General features: G+C 41.0%; 1 protein-coding gene across 5 annotated transcripts in view; it reads left to right on the top strand.

The window, feature by feature from the left end:
• Positions 1-21,764, top strand: part of RMI1 (RecQ mediated genome instability 1) — a 63,171-nt gene that overhangs the window by 24,112 nt on the left and 17,295 nt on the right. Inside the window, exon 3 of one of the 5 annotated variants that reach the window (XM_053702444.1) lies at positions 4,854-5,429. The exons of the other annotated variants lie outside the window; for them this stretch is intronic. The gene's annotated coding sequence lies outside the window, so the exon portion shown is untranslated. The remainder of the gene's footprint in view (positions 1-4,853; positions 5,430-21,764) is intronic. 5 annotated transcript variants of the gene reach the window in all.

Here is a 21,764-nt window from a genome sequence, read left to right as displayed (position 1 = left end):
TCGTTCCTTTCGGAATTTCAAACCTGGAGCAGCGTCAACCTCCACTGCACCAAAACAGGAAGGAGCTGTTGCTCGTTACAGACAAGGCTGGAAACCTAACCAGTCCTGGAATAAGGGCAAACAGACCAGGAAACCTGCTGCTGCCCCAAAGACAGCATGAACCGAGAGCCCCCGATCCGGGACCGGATCTAGTGGGGGGCAGACTTTCTCTCTTCGCTCAGGCCTGGGCAAGAGATGTTCAGGATCCCTGGGCGCTGGAGATCATATCTCAGGGATACCTTCTAGACTTCAAATTATCTCCCCCAAAAGGGAGATTTCATCTGTCAAGGTTGTCAACAAACCAGATAAAGAAAGAAGCGTTTCTACGCTGTGTACAAGATCTGTTATTAATGGGAGTGATCCATCCAGTTCCGCGGTCGGAACAAGGACAAGGGTTCTACTCAAACCTGTTTGTGGTTCCCAAAAAAGAGGGAACTTTCAGGCCAATCTTAGATTTAAAGATTCTAAACAAATTCCTAAGAGTTCCATCGTTCAAAATGGAAACTATTCGGACAATCTTACCTATGATCCAAAAGGGTCAGTACATGACCACAGTGGATTTAAAAGATGCTTACCTTCACATACCGATTCACAAAGATCATCAACGGTATCTACGGTTTGCCTTCCTAGACAGGCACTACCAGTTTGTAGCTCTTCCATTCGGATTGGCTACGGCCCCAAGAATCTTCACAAAGGTTCTGGGCGCCCTTCTGGCGGTACTAAGACCGCGAGGGATTTCGGTAGCTCCGTACCTAGACGACATTCTAATACAAGCTTCAAGCTTTCAAACTGCCAAGTCTCATACAGAGTTAGTTCTGGCATTTCTAAGGTCGCATGGATGGAAAGTGAACGAAAAGAAAAGTTCTCTTTTTCCTCTCACAAGAGTTCCATTCTTGGGGACTCTTATAGATTCTGTAGAAATGAAGATTTACCTGACAGAAGACAGGTTAACAAGGCTTCAGGATGCATGCCGTGTCCTTCATTCCATTCAACACCCGTCAGTGGCTCAATGCATGGAGGTGATCGGCTTAATGGTAGCGGCAATGGACATAGTACCTTTTGCACGCCTACACCTCAGACCGCTGCAATTGTGCATGCTAAGTCAGTGGAATGGGGATTACTCAGATTTGTCCCCTACCCTGAATCTGAATCAAGAGACCAGAAATTCTCTTCTATGGTGGCTTTATCGGCCACACCTGTCCAGGGGGATGCCGTTCAGCAGGCCAGACTGGACAATCGTAACAACAGACGCCAGCCTACTAGGTTGGGGCGCTGTCTGGAATTCTCTGAAGACTCAGGGATTATGAAATCAGGAGGAGAGTCTCCTTCCAATAAACATTCTGGAATTGAGGGCAGTTCTCAATGCCCTTCTAGCTTGGCCCCAATTAACAACTCAGGGGTTCATCAGGTTTCAGTCGGACAATATCACGACTGTAGCTTACATCAACCATCAGGGAGGGACAAGAAGCTCCCTAGCAATGATGGAAGTATCAAAGATAATTCGCTGGGCAGAGTCTCACTCTTGCCACCTGTCAGCAATCCACATCCCGGGAGTGGAGAACTGGGAGGCGGATTTCTTGAGTCGCCAGACTTTTCATCCGGGAGAGTGGGAACTTCATCCGGAGATTTTTGCCCAAATACTTCGACGTTGGGGCAAACCAGAGATAGATCTCATGGCGTCTCGCCAGAACGCCAAACTTCCTCACTACGGGTCCAGATCCAGGGATCCGGAAGCGGTTCTGATAGATGCTTTGACAGCACCTTGGAAATTCGGGATGGCTTATGTGTTTCCACCCTTCCCGCTGCTTCCTCGATTGATTGCGAAAATCAAACAAGAGAGAGCATCTGTGATTCTAATAGCGCCTGCATGGCCACGCAGGACTTGGTATGCAGATCTAGTGGACATGTCATCCTGTCCGCCTTGGTCTCTACCTCTGAGACAGGACCTTCTGATACAGGGTCCATTCAAACATCAAAATCTAACTTCTCTGAAACTGACTGCTTGGAAATTGAACGCTTGATTTTATCAAAGCGTGGTTTTTCTGAGTCGGTTATTGATACCCTGATCCAGGCTAGGAAGCCTGTTACCAGAAAGATTTACCATAAAATATGGCGCAAATACCTATACTGGTGCGAATCCAAACGTTACTCCTGGAGTAAGGTTAGGATCCCTAGGATATTGTCCTTTCTACAAGAAGGTCTAGAAAAGGGTTTATCGGCTAGTTCATTAAAGGGACAGATTTCAGCTCTGTCCATCTTGTTGCACAGGCGTCTGTCAGAAAATCCAGACGTCCAGGCTTTTTGTCAAGCTTTAGCTAGGATCAAGCCTGTGTTTAAAGCCGTTGCTCCGCCATGGAGTTTAAACTTAGTTCTTAACGTTTTACAAGGTGTTCCATTTGAACCCCTTCATTCCATTGATATAAAATTGTTATCGTGGAAAGTTCTATTTTTAATGGCTATTTCCTCGGCTCGAAGAGTCTCTGAGTTATCAGCCCTACATTGTGATTCTCCTTATCTGATCTTTCACTCAGACAAGGTAGTTCTGCGTACTAAACCTGGGTTCTTACCTAAGGTAGTTACTAACAGGAATATCAATCAAGAGATTGTTGTTCCATCCTTATGTCCAAATCCTTCTTCAAAGAAGGAACGTCTTCTACACAATCTGGATGTAGTTCGTGCCCTCAAGTTCTACTTGCAGGCAACTAAAAATTTTCGCCAAACTTCTTCCTTGTTTGTCGTTTATTCTGGACAGAGGAGAGGTCAAAAAGCTTCTGCTACCTCTCTCTCTTTCTGGCTTCGTAGCATAATACGTTTAGCCTATGAGACTGCTGGACAGCAGCCTCCTGAAAGAATTACAGCTCACTCCACTAGAGCTGTGGCTTCCACTTGGGCCTTTAAGAATGAGGCCTCTGTTGAACAGATTTGCAAGGCTGCAACTTGGTCTTCGCTTCATACTTTTTCCAAATTTTACAAATTTGACACTTTTGCTTCTTCGGAGGCTATTTTTGGGAGAAAGGTTCTTCAGGCAGTGGTTCCTTCTATATAATGAGCCTGCCTATCCCTCCCGTCATCCGTGTACTTTTGCTTTGGTATTGGTATCCCAGAAGTAATGATGACCCGTGGACTGATCGCACATAACAGAAGAAAACATAATTTATGCTTACCTGATAAATTCCTTTCTTCTGTTGTGCGATCAGTCCACGGCCCGCCCTGTTTTTTAAGGCAGGTAAATATTTTTTAAATTATACTCCAGTCACCACTTCACCCTTGGTTACTCCTTTCTCGTTGATTCTTGGTCGAATGACTGGGACTGACGTAGAGGGGAGGAGCTATATCAGCTCTGCTGGGTGAATCCTCTTGCATTTCCTGTTGGGGAGGAGTTATATCCCAGAAGTAATGATGACCCGTGGACTGATCGCACAACAGAAGAAAGGAATTTATCAGGTAAGCATAAATTATGTTTTTACTACTACAGAACAGTCTCTAGCTCTACTCCATCATCAGAATATATAGAGGTTGATAATGATCTAGATAATGAGATAGTTACTTTTTAATAGAATTACTGATTTAGATTCCCAGAAGATAGATCATCAATCTCCTAAACAGTACACAGTGGCAGAACATGCAGTGATCTGAGATGTCATCGAAGAAAATGCAGCATGTCTGCAGAAAAAACAGGGCACATGCAGGAACTGTCAACGATTTAAGTTTGGAATGCTGCTCCACATTTGGCTGTTCTCTTCAAACAGTGGTGTGCTCTGGCTGTACTGTGTACGTTTTTCTTATCACAGTGCATCCAGAGCAAAGTGCCGTTTGAAGAGAACAGTCAAATATGCAGTAGCGCTGAGTCAGTGAGTGCACATGTTTTTGGTTTTTATAATATTTTTCCTCTAATTTAAAATAATTCATTTTATATTTACATTACCATTACCCTTATACCAGTTTGCAGTCCAGTAGTGTACCATAACACAAATCATTTTTAATAAATAATCAAAAAAGATCTCTTATTATATTAGTTTATGTTCCACTTCCCAAATAAGTTATATTGGTTTAATAATATGTTTATTTTTTATTTATGGATGGATGCATTGCTGCAGCTGCTGCAAGTGCAAATAAAGTAATATTTTTTTTTATTTAAAAAAATTAAAAATAAAATTCAATTTCTAATATTTTTTTATTGTAGCTCAGCCTCTGCAATTAATGCAAGTCAGATTGTTGTTTTTTTTTTATGATTAATGCTAGGCTAGTGCTGCAACAATATAAAATCATTAATGGTTAATGCATTTTGGTGAGCAAAAATATAAAAATTAGCATGATGCTTAAATGTGAACGCAATGCATTCATTGTGTCAAGTCTGCAATGCCCTATTAACTGTCCATGTGCATTGTGCAGCCACAAAATAGCAGCCCTAAGTACACCTAACCAATTGTGTTTAAAAATAAATAAATAGCTAAGCTAATAAAATGTAAGTCAGTTTAAAATTTCAAATGTTGCTTAGGATGCCATGCCATGCTCTATTGCGCTTGAACACAAAACAAATGAATTAAATGTAGAAAAAAATAGTGTGTTTTACTTTTATGACCCTCCCAGTCCATTACTGTTTCTCACTGTGTTGTTGACAACAATGAACAAACACAACACAGTCAGAAACAGTAATGGACTGGGAGGGACATCAAAGTAAAAAAAAACAACACTTTTTTTATACATTTCAAATTTTCATTCATTTATTTTGGCTTTCCAAAAAGTAGAACTTGTCTCCCTCCCACCACCACCTTTATTCTAAAAATATTTTATGTTCATTGTTCAACCAACAGCAAATACTGCCTGACAGTGCCTGTGTGTCGTCTACTCAAGTTCACCAAAGTCAGCCAACAGCTGTGGTTCCAGATTGCATCCTGTTTCTTCTTCTACAACAGCAAGGTCATCCACATCCTAGTGCAGCCTGTTTCTTCTTCTACAACAGCAAGGTCATCCACATCCTAGTGCAGCCTGTTTCTTCTTCTACAACAGCAAGGTCATCCACACATCCTAGTGCAGCCTGTTTCTTCTTCTACAACAGCAAGGTCATCCACATCCTAGTGCAGCCTGTTTCTTCTTCTACAACAGCAAGGTCATCCACATCCTAGTGCAGCCTGTTTCTTCTTCCACAACAGCAAGGTCATCCACATCCTAGTGCAGCCTGTTTCTTCTTCTACAACAGCAAGGTCATCCACACATCCTAGTGCAGCCTGTTTATTCTTCTACAACAGCAAGGTCATCCACACATCCTGCAGCCTGTTTCTTCTTCTACAACAGCAAAGTCATCCTGCAGGTGCACTGCAACTCTGAAAGCCTCTGTCTTCTACAACAGCAAGGTCAGCCATTTAGCCAGTGTCTTCTACAACAGAAAGGTCAGTCATCCAAAGCCAGTGTTTTCTACAACATCAAGGTCAGTCCTCCAGAGCCAGTGTATTCTACAACTGCAAGGTCAGTCTCCTCCAGTGAAAGCCAGTGTTGCCTCAGTCTAAATAAGCATGAATATGAGCAACCCCATTGTTGTCGTCTTTAAAGTTTATATTTAAATCATTTCAAGTGTATAAGCCTGTGGTCTCTTGTCTCTTCTCAATCAAGGTGACTTCATCATCATTAAGTTAAGCAAGCCCATTGTTGTCTTCTTTATATTCTAGATCTAGAGTCTAGACCAAGTACAAGCCTGTGGTCTCTTGTCTCTAGTCTCAATCCAGGTGATGTCACTGCATCATCAAGTCCATTGTTGTATTCTTTCTTTATATTCAAGTGCAGCTAGCCTGTGTTCTCTTCAATCAAGGTGACTGTATTATCAATCCCATTGTTGTCTTTCTATTCAAGTGCAGCAAGCCACTGTGTTCTCTACTTCTCTTCAATCAAGGTGCCCTCATCATAGCACTATCAGCCTATTCTTTCTTCTTTAAAGTGCAGCAAGCCTGTGTTCTCTCTTCAATCAAGGTGACTGCTTAATCAAGCGATTAATGAATGCCTGATGAAACAGTTGTAACTGAGAAACGCGTCGCATGTATTCCTGATGTACCAACTGTTTTTAACACTGTGAGTAGTGGAATAATTTTTTTATATGTTTTAAATAAATCCATTTTTTATTACACATCCACTCTCAGTGTTATTTTGGTACCACCTTGCTATGCTACTATAGAGTTCCTGCACTCTGACACCCACGAACCAGCCATTCCACCAGGTTACAGCCAGCTGGATTGCTGCTAAAATCCAGCCTGCCTCTATAGGCACAAGTGAGTGCCTTCAATAAATGTGAGTACATTGTGTAGAGTGGGCTATTAGTACTTATTGTACCACCATTTACCTGCACCATAGGCGCCTCTATCCTTGCTTACGCTTAATCAAGCGAGCCCATTGTTGTCGTCTTTATATTCAAGTGCAGAAATCCAGTGTTCTCTACTTCTCTTCAATCAAGGTGACTGCATCATAGCACTAAGTATCAGCCTATTTTTTCTTCTTTAAAGAGCAGCAAGGCTGTGTTCTCTCTTCAATCAAGGTGCACTGACTGCTTAATCAAGCCCATTGTTGTCTTCTTTATATTCAAGTGCAGCTAGCCTGTTTTCTCTTCAAGCAAGGTGACTGCATCATCAATCCCATTGTTGTCTTTCTATTCAAGTGCAGCAAGCCACTGTGTTCTCTACTTCTTCTCTTCAATCAAGGTGCCTGCATCATAGCACTATCAGCCTATTTCTTCTATAAAATACGACGAGTCCACGGATTCATCCTTTACTTGTGGAATATTATCCTCCTGCTAACAGGAAGTGGCAAAGAGCACCACAGCAGAGCTGTCTATATAGCTCCTCCCTTGACTCCACCCCCAGTCATTCTCTTTGCTTACTCTAAGTAATAGGAAGAGGTAAAGTGAAAGAGGTGTTAAAATGATAATTTTTATTTTTTTCAAGCAAGACTTTTTTTATTTTAAATGGTACCGGTGAGTGCTATTTCTTCCCAGGCAGCAGATGGATGAAGACTTCTGCCTGGAGACTGATGATCTTAGCAGTTGTTACTAAGATCCATAGTAGTTCCCACAGAATGGCTGAGGAGTACTTAAGAAACTTCAGTGTGAGGAACGTTTTTCATGCTACAAGCATTGAGGTATGTTCAGTCATTTTTTTCTGGAGAGACTGTTATTTCAGAATTGGCTGACAGTATCCCCATGAGGGAAAGGGTAAGCAGTAATCCTAATGTATAGAGAGGGGTATTACTGGACCTGTATGTTGGGCTGTAAAAAATGGTTGACACTGATGACATGATGTTTGTGGAGAAAACGATTCTATGTTGGGAGTTTATATAACGTTTTTTTGTGCAAACGTTTATTAATTTATTTTAACAATGGAGGGTACACATGGCTTCACTTAGATGGGTATATGAACCCACATGGCTAGGTTTTAGACCGGTCTGGTGCGGTTATTGTTAAGGCTGTGAGATATCGAGTTAGATGGGCGGGGCCTATTTTCGCTCCTCAGTTGCGCATGTTGTATTTCCCAGGCAAGCTCCAACTCCGGTGGGCCTTTCAGGAAAGTTTGGGCCTAATCGAAGGGTTAATCCGATTTTGCAGACCCCTGAGGGCAGGTAGGTGCCACAGCAGGGCTGTGGCGAGGTGCAGGGGGTGTTTTTGTTTATCTATAACGTTTTTTGGAAATAACGTTTTTGGTTCTTAAGGGTTAAGTAATCCTTTTCTTGTGGGGCAATCTCAGCTGACATGTTGGGATACATTTATCACAAAATTGAGATAATTTTATCGTTTTGGAAAAATTGTATGCTTTTTTTCTATTAAAGGCGCAGTACTGTTTTTTCAGATTGATATTTTTTTCATAAAATAAATTGTTTTCAAGCCTTGTGGTCATTACTAGCCTGTTTTAACATGTCTGACATTGAGGAAAGCCAATGTTCTATGTGTTTAGAAGCCATTGTGGAACCCCCACTTCAAATGTGTCCCTCATGTACTGAAAGGGCCTTACATTGCAAAGAACATATTTTAGCTGATAAAAGTATGTCTCAGGATGATTCTCAGTCAGAAGAGAATCAGGTAATGCCATCTACTTCTCCCCAAGTGTCACAACCTTTAACGCCCGCCCAAGCGATGCCAAGTACTTCTAGTGCGTCTAATTCTTTCACCCTGCAAGATATGGCTGCAGTTATGTCTACTACCCTTACAGAGGTATTATCTAAACTGCCTGGTTTACAGGGTAAGCGCAGTAGGTCCAGTATTAGAGTAAATGCTGAGCCCTCTGATGCTTTATTGGCCATCTCCGATGTACCCTCACAGTGTTCTGATTTGGGGGTGGGGGAATAGCGTTCTGAGGGAGAGCTTTTCTGATTCAGGAAAGATATTCCCTCAAACAGACTCGGATGTGACGGCCTTTAAGTTTAAGCTTGAACACCTCCGCTTGTTACTCAGGGAGGTTTTAGCAACTCTGGATGATTGTGACCCTATTGTCATCCCGCCAGAGAAATTGTGTAAAATGGATAAATATCTAGAGGTCCCTACTTACACTAATGTGTTTCCAGTCCCTAGAAGAATTTCAGACATTGTTACTAAGGAATGGGATAGACCAGGCATTCCGTTCTCTCCCCCTCCTACTTTTAAGAAAATGTTTCCCATATCTGACACCATTCGGGATTCGTGGCAGACGGTCCCTAAGGTGGAGTGAGCTATTTCTACCCTGGCTAAGCGTACAACTATACCTATTAAAGGGACAGTCTACACCAGAATTTTTATTGTTTTAAAAGATAGATAATCCCTTTATTACCCATTTCCCAGTTTTGCATAACCAACACAGTTATATTAATATACTTTTAACCTCTGTGATTATCTTGTATCTAAGCCTCTGCAAACTGCCCCTTTTTTCAGTTCTTTTGACAGACTTGCAGTCTAGCCAATCAGTGCCGGCTCCCAGATTACTTCACGTGCACGAGCACAGTGTTATCTATATGAAATATGTGAACTAACACCCTCTAGTGGTGAAAAACTGTTAAAATGCAATCTAAAAGAGGTGGGCTTCAAGGTTTAAGAAATTAGCATGTGAACCTCCTAGGTTAAGCTTTCAACTAAGAATACCAAGAGAACAAAGCAAAATTGGTGATAAAAGTAAATTGGAAAATTGTTTAAAATTACATGCTCTATCTGAATCATGAAACTTTATTTTGGCCTAGACTGTCCCTTTAAGGACAGTTGTGCTTTCAAAGATCCTATGGATAAAAAATTAGAAGGGCTTCTGAAGAAGTTGTTTATTCATCAGGGTTTTCTTCTGCAACCTATAGCGTGCATTATTCCAGTAACTACTGTAGCAGCTTTTTGGTTTGAGGCTCTAGTGGAGTCTCTTAAGGTTGAGACCCCATTAGATGATATTTTGGATAGAATTAAGGCTCTCAAACTAGCAATTTCTTTTATTACAGATGCCGCTTTCCAAATGGCTAAATTAGCGGCTAAGAATGTAGGCTTTGCCATTTTAGCGCGTTATGGCTTAAGTCGTGGTCTGCTGATGTGTCATCTAAATCCAAGCTTTTAGCTATTCTCTTTAAGGGTAAGACCCTATTCGGGCCTGAACTAAAGGAGATCATTTCTGACATTACTGGAGGTAAAGGTCATGCCCTTCCTCAGGACAAGACGGTTAAAATGAGGACCAAACAGAATAATTTTCGTTCCTTTCGAAACTTTAAAGGCGGTCCCTCTACTTCCTCATCCGCCTCCAAGCAGGAGGGGAACTTTGCTCAATCCAAGTCAGTCTGGAGACCTAACCAGACCTGGAATAAAGGTAAACAGGCCAAGAAGCCCGCTGCTGCTACCAAGACAGCATGAAGGGGCTGCCCCCGATCCGGAACCGGATCTAGTAGGGGGCAGACTTTCTCTCTTCGCTCAGGCTTGGGCAAGAGATGTTCAGGATTCCTGGGCATTAGAAATTGTGACCCAGGGGTATCGTCTGGAATTCAAAGATTCTCTCCCAAGGGGGAGATTTCATCTTTCACGTTTGTCTGTAAACCAGACAAAAAGAGGCGTTCTTACGCTGTGTAGAAGATCTATATACCATGGGTGTAATCTGCCCAGTTCCAAAAGTGGAACAAGGGCAGGGGTTTTACTCCAATCTGTTCGTGGTTCCCAAAAAAGAGTAAACCTTCAGACCGATTTTAGATCTCAAAACTCTAAACAAATTTCTCATCGTTCAAGATGGAGACCATACGAACCATTTTACCAATGATCCAGGAGGGTCGATATATGACCACCTTGGATTTGATGGATGCGTATCTTCACTTTCCTATCCACAAAGATCATCACCAGTTCCTCAGGTTCGCCTTCCTGGACAAACATTACCAGCTCCCAGAATTTTCACAAAGGTGCTAGGGTCCCTTCTGGCGGTTCTAAGGCCGCGGTGCATGGTGGTGGCACCCTATCTGGACGATATTTTGATTTAGGCGTCAACTTACCATCTAGCCAAATCTCACACGGACATAGTGTTGGCTTTTCTAAGAACTCACGGATGGAAGGTGAACATAAAAAAAAGAGTTCACTAGTTCCTCTGAAAAGAGTTCCATTCCTAGGAACTCTGATAGACTCGGTAGACATGATGATTTTTCTGACGGAGGTCAGAAAATCAAAGATCTTAACCACTTGCCATGCACTTAATTCCATTCCCCCGGCCATCAGTGGCTCAGTGTATGGAGGCAATTGGACTAATGGTAGCGGCAATGGACATAGTTCCGTTTGCTCGCTTACATCTCAGACCACTGCAGCTGTGCATGCTCAGACAGTGGAATGGGGATTATGCGGATTTATCTCCGCGGATAAATCTGTATCTAGAGACCAGAGACTCTCTTCTCTGGTGGTTGTCACAGGATCATCTGTCCAAGGGAATATGCTTCCGCAGGCCAGCATGGGTCATAGTGACGACGGACGCCAGCCTCTTGGGCTGGGGTGCAGTCTGGAATTCCCTAAAGGCTCAGGGTGTGTGGACTCAGGAGGAGTCCTTACTACCAATAAATATTCTGGAACTGAGTCAGACTGTTCATCCGGGGGAGTGGGAACTCCATCCGGAGGTGTTTGCAAGATTGATTCATCAATGGGGCACACCGGAATTGGATCTGATGGCATCTCGTCAGAATGCCAAACTTCCTTGTTACGGGTCCAGATCAAGGGATCCTCAAGCAGTACTGATAGATGCTCTAGCAGTACCATGGTCGTTCAACCTGGCTTATATGTTTCCTCCTCTTCCTCTTCTACCTCGTCTGATTGCAAGAATCAAACAGGAGAGGGCTTCGGTAATATTGATAGCACCTGCGTGGCCACGCAGGACTTGGTATGCAGACCTGGTGGAAATGTCATCTCTGCCACCGTGGAAACTGCCACTGAGACAGGACCTTCTCATTCAGGGTCCGTTCCAACATCTAAATTTAGTTTCTCTGCAGCTGACTGCCTGGAGAGTGAATGCTTTATTCTATCTAAGCGGGGATTCTCTGAGTCGGTCATTGATACCTTGGTTCAGGCTCGGAAGCCTGTCACTAGGAAAATGTATCATAAGATATGGCGTAAATATCTTTATTGGTGCGAATCCAAAGGCTACTCATGGAGTAAGATCAGGATTCCTAGGATTTTGTCCTTTCTCCAAGAAGGATTGGAGAAGGGGTTATCAGCTAGTTCCTTAAAGGGACAGATTTCTGCTTTGTCGATCTTACTACACAAGCGTCTGGCAGATGTCACAGACTTTCAGTCGTTTTGTCAGGCTTTGGTTAGAATTAAGCCTGTGTTTAAACCTGTTGCTCCGCCATGGAGTTTGAATTTAGTTCTTAATGTTCTTCAAGGGGTTCCGTTTGAACCTATGCATTCCATAGATATTAAACTTCTATCTTGGAAAGTTCTGTTTTTAGTTGCTTTCTCTTCTGCTCAAAGAGTTTCTGAGCTATCTGCGTTACAATGCGACTCGCCTTATCTTATATTCCATTCTGATACGGTGGTTTTGCGTACTAAACCTGGATTCCTTCCTAAGGTTGTTTCAAATAAGAATATTAATCAGGAAATTGTTGTTCCTTCTCTGTGTCCTAACCCTTCTAAGAAGGAGCGTCTGTTACATAACTTGGACGTGGTTCGTGCTTTGAAGTTTGACTTGCAAGCGACCAAGGATTTCCCTCAAACATCTTCTCTGTTTGTTGTCTATTCTGGAAAGCTTAGAGGTCAAAAAGCTACGGCTACTTCTCTTTCTTTTTGGCTGAAAAGCATAATCTGTTTGGCATACGAGACTGCTGGACAGCAGCCTCCTGAAAGAATTACAGCTCATTCTACTAGAGCAGTGACTTATACATGGGCTTTTAAAAACGTTGCTTCTGTTGAACAGATTTGTAAGGCTGCGACTTGGTCTTCCCTTCATACCTTTTCCAAATTTTCCAAATTTGATACTTTTGCTTCTTCTGAAGCTATTTTTGGGAGAAAGGTTCTTAAAGCAGTGGTGCCTTCTGTTTAGGTGTCTGTCTTGTCCCTCCTGTTCATCAGTATCCTGTAGCTTTCGTATTGTATCCCACAAGTAAAGGATGAATCCATGGACTCGTCGTATCTTATAGAAGAAAAGGAAATGAATGCTTACCTGATAAATTGATTTCTTCTATGATACGACGAGTCCACGGCCCGCCCTGTCAATTTAAGACAGATTATATTTTTTGGTTTAAAACTTCAGTCACCTCTGCACATTTTAGTTTCTCCTTTTTCTTCCTATACCTTTGGTCGAATAACTGGGGGGTGGAGTCAGGGGAGGAGCTATATAGACAGCTCTGCTGTGGTGCTCTTTGCCACTTCCTGTTAGCAGGAGGATAATATCCCACAAGTAAAGGATGAATCCGTGGACTTGTCGTATCGTAGAAGAAATCAATTTATCAGGTAAGCATAAATTTCCTTTTTTTTTTTTTTTTCTTCTTTAAAGTGCAGCAAGCCTGTGTTCTCTCTTCAATCAAGGTGACAGCTTAATCAAGCCCATCTTTGTATTCTTTATATTCAAGTGCAGCTAGCCTGTTTTCTCTCTTCAATCAAGGTGACTGCATCATATAGCACATTGTTGTCCTCTCTTTATATTCAAGACTTTCAAGTGCCTGTGGTCTCTTGTCTTAATTGCAGCAGAAGCATATCATCCATTCTTTAAACGGACACTCAGGTTAAATTAAATTTTCATGATTCAGATACAACATGTAATTTTAATCAACTTTCCAATTTACTTCAATTAAAAAAAATGTGCACAGTCTTTTTTATATTTACAATTTTTGAGTCACCAGATCCTACTGAGCATGTGCAAGAATTCACAGACTATATGCATTTGTCTGTTATATGCATTTGTGATTGGCTGATTGATATCACATGGTACAAGGGGAGTGGAAATATACATAACTTTGAAATTTGTTATAAAAAAATCTACTACTCATTTGAAGTTCAGACTAGTGCTATTGCATTGTCTTGTTATCTTGCATTTGTTGATTATGCAAATCTAATGTGTTGACTGGTGCTTTAATTATTAATCAAAATAAATGGTGTGATTCTAATAAAAAATCTTTAAGAAGCTTTTTTAAGACTGCTTCCGCTGCGTCATCTCTGCAACTTGAAGAAGCTATACTCGCATCATCAGAGCTAAGCTAACTGCATTATCAAGGCCATTCAATAGTTCTCTGTCTTTATATTCAAGTGCAAGACTGTGGTCTAGTCTATTTGTGCCACGGTTGCCAGTGACACCTGACCCTACTGATATTGGCAGTGTGTGCGGTAGTATAATCTCCTCATATTTTTTGTGCCAGCTGGTATTGTGTGCGTGGTACATAAAATTTAAGATGAGTTCTGAAGAGCTGTCCGTGTCCAACAATGACGATGATGATGAAAATGATGTTGATGTTGCTACAGAATTGTTGGTGCCAAAGAAAAATTCAACATCAGTTATTTGGGAATATTTTAGATTCTGAAAAGAGGATGAGAAACAGAACCCAGTAATCTGCAAAACTTGTGGAATGAGTGTTGCAGCAAAACGAAGTAACACATCAAACCTATTCCAGCACCTTAAACAGCGGCATAAGGAAATCTTTGAATGATGTGTGGCAAAAAAAAAACCCTGGTAGAGAAAAGACAACGCAAACAAGCTGTGAATCTAAAGTTAAGCAGCAGCAATCAATCATAAAGGCATTTGCAAATACAGCACGATATGGCAAGACCTCAAAAAGGCATAGAGAAATAACCAACGCTATCGCATATTATGTATGCAAAGACATGGTGACTGCATACACACTTAGTAAAGAAGGCTTCAAAAGAATGATACACACACACACACCACATGAGATACCAAATGCCATCTCGCAATTACTTCTCAGTAGTTGCAATTCCAGAAAGGTATGCAAAGCTATAGTTGAATCTGAGATAAATCAATTGAAATACTACGCAACAACCGATATGTGGTCAAGCCGAGCAATGGAGCCATATATGAGTTTAATCGTGCACTTTATCAATGATGATTTTTAGATCAAAAGTCTATGTTTGCAAACATCATACTTTTCTTCTGACCACACTGGAGAGAATGTAGCACAAGGTTTGAGAGAAGCTTTGGCATCATCGGGACTCTGTGAGGATCAACAAGTATCAATCACCACAGACAATGGCACCAACATCGTCAAGGCTGTTGCTCTGAATAAATGGAGAAGACTACAGTGTTTTGGGCACAGGTTGCATCTTGCAATTGAAAATGCAGTGAAAGATGAGCCTCACATTTCTAGAGCCACAGGCTTATGCAAGAAAATTGTTTGCCATTTCTCACACTGCTGGAAAATGGTGGTGGCATTAACTCAAGCCCAGAAAGAACTTCAACTGCCAAAGCATTCCCTTATAAAAGAGTGCCCAACAAGGTGGAGCTCAAGACAAAAGATGATAGAGTTTTAGAGCAATAGAGAGCATTGACTCCGGTTCTCTCTGCAGACAGAAAAAACAGACATCTGGTTCCACAATGGCAGGACACTGATGTTCTTGAATCTGTGAGTAAGGCACTGGGGCAAGTTCAAGATTTTACTGATGCCCTTTCTGGAGGAAACTATGTCAGTGTATCATATGTTAAACCAGTTCTGCATCTATTAAACACAAAGATGCTGGCTCTGGAGGAAGATGATTCCTACCTTACCAAGACACTGAAATCCAAAATTCTTGAATATATGAATAGAAATTATGAAGATGAAGATACTCAAGATCTGCTAGATATGGCATCAATCCTTGATCCACGATTCAAGACAACCTACATAAATGCGGATAAAATTACAAGCATCAAGGCCAGGGTGATGTCTGAGCACGAGCAGCAAGTTGTGCAGAAGGCAAGTCAAGCAATCAGCAGTCCACCATGCAAAGTTATAGATGTAGAAGAAGAAACCGTGCAAGACCCTCAGCAGATGGTCCTCCTCCTGCAAAGAAATGAAGAAAGTCTTTAGGAAGATTTTTCAAGACTGAGTCCGCTGCGCCATCTCTGCAACTTGAAGCCATAGCATCAGAGCTGAACAGCTACCTGCTTTCTTCCTCCATTGATAGAGAAAAATCCTCTGCAATGGTGGAAACTACATCAGATTAACTTTCCAAAATTGAGCAAGCTAGCACAAAAATATATTTGTGTTCCTGCAACTAGTTCACCATCAGAGAGGGTGTTTAGCACAGGAGTAAATGTGGTGACCTGTCAACGTTCATGCTTGAAGCCAGAAATGGTACATATATCTAAAGTCTAAAAACCATGCAATTTTTAAATGTTATGTTTATTCTATTGTTATTACATATATTACTAAATGATTTACTATTACAAAAAAATCATTACAATTCCTTCATGGACCCTGCTTTTACAAGCTCTATGTTATAGTTGTACTTAACGTGTCACTATGACAAAAAAAAATATAATGTTGTGAGCTCAAATACTTAGTTATTCACATTTATCTCCTGTGTGAAAATGCACATGCACTATGTGCACTGACTGTATTCTGGCTGTATCGATGGCCAATGCCATAACCAGGGCAGGCCAGCTTCCAAATTCCAATGTTTTTCTATTGTATTCTCTGTTTTGATCTTGAATAATGTACTCTTACTGTACTATGCCGCAGTGCTGCTGCTATTAGTTGATGCATGGATGTTAAAAACAGGTTGCAGGATTTACCTTGTTAATGCCATATCCCTCATGTTTTCCTGAATAGTAGTCACTCAGCTAAATGACTAACACATGAAGCAGTGTGCATTGTACTAAGTACTAGCTTATTGTGCAATTATAAACACAAATCAGTGTTGCACAGTACGTACTTTGCAAGTTTCTCCATCCATGTAGTTGTACACTTCTTCATATGTTACTCATACCACAGATAGACTGACTGGCCAAAACAAATGGACAATGTGTTGTGGTAATAACTGTCCAGCTTATTTAATTTCAATTTGCTGTTGTGTGTGTTGTTTACTTATTTGTAATGCTTTATGTATTGTAGTTGTACTCTAACTACCAATGTTCTAAGTGTTCTGTACTACAGCTAGAGCTGTAAAATTTTATGTAATGACAGGCTGCAGGATGTAAGGATTGCCCTTGTCAATGCCACATCCCCCATGTTTTCCTGGACAGTGGACAGTCACTCAGCTACATAACTAACACATGCATCAGTGTGTATTGTAATAGCTTTACTGTACTTAGAATTTAGAAACAGAACACACATCATGCTGCTGCACACTTAGCACTTTTCAGGTTTCTCCATGCATGCAATGCATACACTGTTTCATATGTTACTCATACCACAGCTAGACTGACTGCCCAGTGCCCAAGAAAACAAAGGACAATGTGGTAAGAACTGGACATCTATTTTCATTTCAATTAGCTGTGTGTGTGTTGAGTTCAGTTGTTTGTATTATGTATTGTACTAGTTACGCTAACTATAACTGGTGTTCTACTTCTTACTGTGTTCTGTACTACAGCTATAGCTCTAAAAATTAATGTAATATGACAGGCTGCAGGATGTCAGGATTGACTTTGTCAATGCCATATTCCCCATGTTTTCATGGACAGTCACTCAGCTAAATGACTAACACATGCAGCAGTGTGCTACCTTTACATGTACCACCTTTACTTAGAAACACAAATCATGCAGCTGGATAGTCCTCAGTTAGCACTTTTCAGGTTTCTTTCTACATGCTGCACACACTGCTTCATATGTTACTCTTACCACAGGTAGACTGACTGCCCAAGAAAACATGGGCAATGTGGTAAGATCTGGCCAGCTAATTTCAATTAAATTAGCTTTGTTTGTATGTGTTGCGTTAACTTGTTATGTACTACTACCTCCTGTATATAACTGTGTTGTGTTCTACTTCTTAGAGGTCTTTTATATAGATCTACTACTACAGAATAGCTGTGACTAGTGTGTGATTGTATATGACAGGCTGCAGGATGTCAGGATTTACCTTGTCAATGCAACATCCCTCATGTTTCCCTGGACAGTAACTCCTAAAATGAATAACACGTGCAGCAGTGTGTGCATTCATTGTACTTACTTTACTGCACTTATATTTATTTATATATACAAAACTTTACAAGTCATACTGCTATAAAGACAGCAATTTTCAGGTTTCTCCATGCTTACACTGCTTCATATGTTAATCATACCACTGTGTCCACACTGTTAGAATGACTGTCCAATAAAACATCACAATGTTGTGTGAACTTGTGTGTCATAAGACCTAATAACTGTCTAGTGGCTACTTTTTAATCACATCACAGGCAGCAAATTTTATTGTAACTATTTTTTGTTTTGTATTTTTATTCTCAAATAGTGTATTGGACATTGATAAACACGTACATTAAGATTCTGTAGTGTTTAAATAAATTGTTTAATGCTAAATGAAGGTGTTATAGTCATTTTTAATAAAATCGCGATTAAATCGCAATCGTGTTTTTTCCAAAAAATCACAATTTTTTTTTTGGGGTCATATTGTCCAGCCCTAATAAACACACACACATATTTATCTATCTAATCTATCTATCTAATCTATCTATCATCTATCTATCCTGCTATTGTGCACCCAGGGTTGTGCAGGATTATGGGATGTGTACCCAGTCTGGTTTGAGAGTGCAGTACCCTTCCGTTTTTTGTATATGTCTAGGGTGATTACATAAGCCTGTGCACCCTTCACTTGTTCCCAGTTTGTTGGATTGAGAGCTTGCATTGTGTGGCTGTTTAGCGACTCAGCTTTTGGAAGAGACCTTGACGTGGTACCTGGGCTTATCCCATTTGGCAAGATGCGGTAAATAACACTTCCATTTTTGCTTTTAATCTTAGCTGAGAGCTTGTGAGTGCTGGACTTTCGATGTGTGTGTGTGTGTGTGTGTGTGTGTGTATATATATATATATATATATATATATATATATATATATATATATATATATATATATATATATTTTTTTTTTTTTGTGTGTGTATCTATCTGATCTTACAGAAATAAATATAATTTCTTTCTTTCTCTCCATGAAACAGTGCAGCTTATCTTCCCTGGGAAAACTAACAATGTTGTGTTTTTTTTTTTTTAAATCAATAAACTTGGCAATTGCTGCATTGAGATATGTGAAATAATGTTTTGAACTATAATGCTGCAGATCATATGTATTAAGAGTTTTTAAAGTATGGCACTTGCTGTTTGCGGTGATAGCTAGGTGGGCAGGACGTGTTCCTAGTGAGACGAAAGCTGTTATATCACATGCAGCAGCAAAATATTTTTTGTTATGTTCACCTAGGAATTTGGTAAAATGGCATTATCATACATTTATTCTTGTTATTTAAAGATATTTTTTTTTGTGAGCAATCGGGATAGCCATATTGTAAATTTTTTTTATCTATAGGTTATATGTATGTTTCTTTCTTAAGACACGGTGAGTCCACGGAATCAGCAATTACTGTTGGGAATATCACTCCTGGCCAGCAGGAGGAGGCAAAGAGCATCACAGCAAAGCTGTTAAGTATCACTTCCCTTCCCACAACCACCAGTTATTCTCTTTGCCTTCAGTGCAAGGAGGAAGTAAAGTTTTGGTGTCTAGTAAGAATTCTTCTATCAAGATTTTTTTATTTTGGCAGCCTGAGCAGGCTTGCTCTGATCTTTCTTGACAAGCTGGGTTTAGCTGTACTCCATGTTAGTCTCTACAGTAGGGTGGTAGCTTTTAAGCAGTCAGGAACTTGTGGGGTGGGCCTCACTGCGTTTTCCTGACAAGTTTGCTGCCCTCATACAGAATGCCAGAGTAGGCTTACTCTGTTCCTTCTTCTATCCAAAGGTCTCTGTGAGGAATGGCTTCCTCTCATACCAGGTGAACTGTCCTCCTTTCAGACAGTCAAGGGTGCAGGTAAGTGCCATTTTATTTCTTATAAGAAGACCCTGGCACTAGAGCTGATAGGCTGCACCTTATATGGGGCTATGTTATTCCTGGGAGTCTATTATTTTGACAGATTGCAGGGCACCGTGTGGCGGTAGGAGGACGTCAGAGTCCTTTAGAGAGCGTGTTAAACTTTGTTGGCTCAGTTTACTAGACTGCTTGTTTGTTGTGGGCTTTTTGTGACTGGTTTGTGTGGCATTTGAGGTCCTTTTATGGAGCCGACTGTGATGTCAAGAGGGGCGGAGCTTCTCCCTCTAGATGCTACGCGCGCTGTTGCTTGGCGCCCTTTTTTTCCCTTGCTGAGATTTTGTCGACTTCGGTGACCTCTTTCCTTTCTCAGGGGTTGATTTGTTGTCCTGGGAATACTTATCCACTCCGCTCCATGTCAGGGAGAAACAGGTAGGCGCCTCAGCTTAGTGCTGAGGTGTAGCGGTACCAGTGAGGTCTCCTGACATGTTTTAGCTAAATTGGGAAAAAAGTAATTTTTCTCTGTGTGGGTTGAAAATTTGATTTTAAAGTTAGCAACAGTGTACGTATTGTTATACTACCTGTACTGTTAATAATTTGAAATCTAGTTAAAGGGACAGTTTCAAATATATATATATATATATATATATATATATATATATATATATATATATATATATATTTTTTTTTTTTTTCTATACTAAATTTGTGATATTTGCAAGATGGACATAGTCTATGCCCGCTTTAGAGTGCAAGCTTTGTTTGAATTCCCAAGTTTAACCCCCTTTGCCCTTTTGTAGTTCTTGTATCGAAAGAACTCTTATGTACAAAGACAGACTGTTTATTTCTGAGCCATCATTCTCTCAGGTTGATACTGTTCAGGCAATGCCACAGTCTCTTCCTCAAGCGCCCCAACCCGTACTAACGTCACATGCAGTGCCCTGCGGTTTCTCGCAAACTCCTGATGGAGTGTTTTCTTTTACAAGATATGACGAGTCCACGGATTTCATTCCGGAGGGATATCGCCTCCTAGTCAGCAGGAGGAGGCAAAGAGCTCCACAGCAGAGCTGCATTATTAGCTCCTCCCCCCCGAACCCTGTCATTCTCTTTTGCCTGTGTTAGTGATAGGAAGAGGTAAAGTGAGCTGTTAGTTTAGATTCTTCAATCAAGAGTTTATTTTTAAATGGTGCCAAAGTGTACTATTTTATTACTGGGCAGCTTCTGGAGTAACACCAAGTATTCTACGGGAACTTGTGAGGTTTTAGTCTCACTACGCCTCCCATATTGGTGCTGCCTGGATATGGACTTAGTGAATTTTCCTAAGACCTTTATGTCTTTACAGGACCTCAGGCGGAAGAGTGGACCTCTTGACACTGTGAGTACTTTCATGCTGTTCCTCAGCATGGAGGTAAGTGCAGTCTTTTTATTTCTGGGGCTCTGACAGCATATCTCAGAACTGACTGTACTCTACTCTGACAAGGGTCTCCCTGAACAATTATGTTTGGTACTAGTATAACGTATGTCAACCAACACATTAAGTTTTCCAGACAGTCCGGCATTTCAATCATTAGCCAGAAGTGCTGGGAGGTTTACTGTAGTACTCAGATGTGGGAGTACTGTAACGGGCAGAACTCTGTTTAATATTATGTTTACATAAGAGTTTGGCTGACGCTGGGAGTAGTGTTATGTAGGACTATGGCCTTAACTTGATTCTGGTACATGGCGATGTCTTTATTTTTTTACCGGGTTCGGTGTTTTGTTTCCGCCCACGATGGCCGGGGCCTAATTTCGCGCGCTTATCCGCGCAGTTGCGTGTCCGTTGAGTTCCGGTGGGGTACTTGAGCAGTGTTCCCTTACGGCTCCTAAGTCCGCTTGTCACGCTTGTCTACAGGCTTGATCTTAGGCACGCTGTTTGGAAGGTAGCGATGGTCACGTGGAGGCAGGTAGAAGCCGCAGTGGAGCTGTGGCAGGGTGACTGTGTTTTTTTCTCTGGGAACCAGTGGATATTTATATCAGGGCCCACGGGAGGAGTGTGGAGTATAAATTAAACTGCACCTGCTTATATTCATTTTAATTCGAAAGAGTTTACTATTTAAAGACAAAGTACACATTTTATTTGAACTGATTTTTTCTGTTGTTTATAAGTGATTTGACCACGCTTGCCTTTGCTTCTGTTATTATGGAGGACTTCGAACACAGTACTTGTCCTATGTGTTTAGATGCCATTGTGGAATCCCCTGTTACACTTTGTCCCCCATGTATTGAGAGGGCTTTACAGTGTAAAGAACATTTTTTTTTAAAATAAAGATATATCTAATGAATGTCCTCAGACTGATGAAAGTCAGGGTATGCCGCAT

Source organism: Bombina bombina, chromosome 2 (genome assembly GCF_027579735.1).
Source record: "Bombina bombina isolate aBomBom1 chromosome 2, aBomBom1.pri, whole genome shotgun sequence".
Taxonomy (NCBI): domain Eukaryota; kingdom Metazoa; phylum Chordata; class Amphibia; order Anura; family Bombinatoridae; genus Bombina; species Bombina bombina.
Note: the sequence above shows the minus strand (reverse complement) of the source record. Positions and strands in the feature narration are given on the sequence as shown.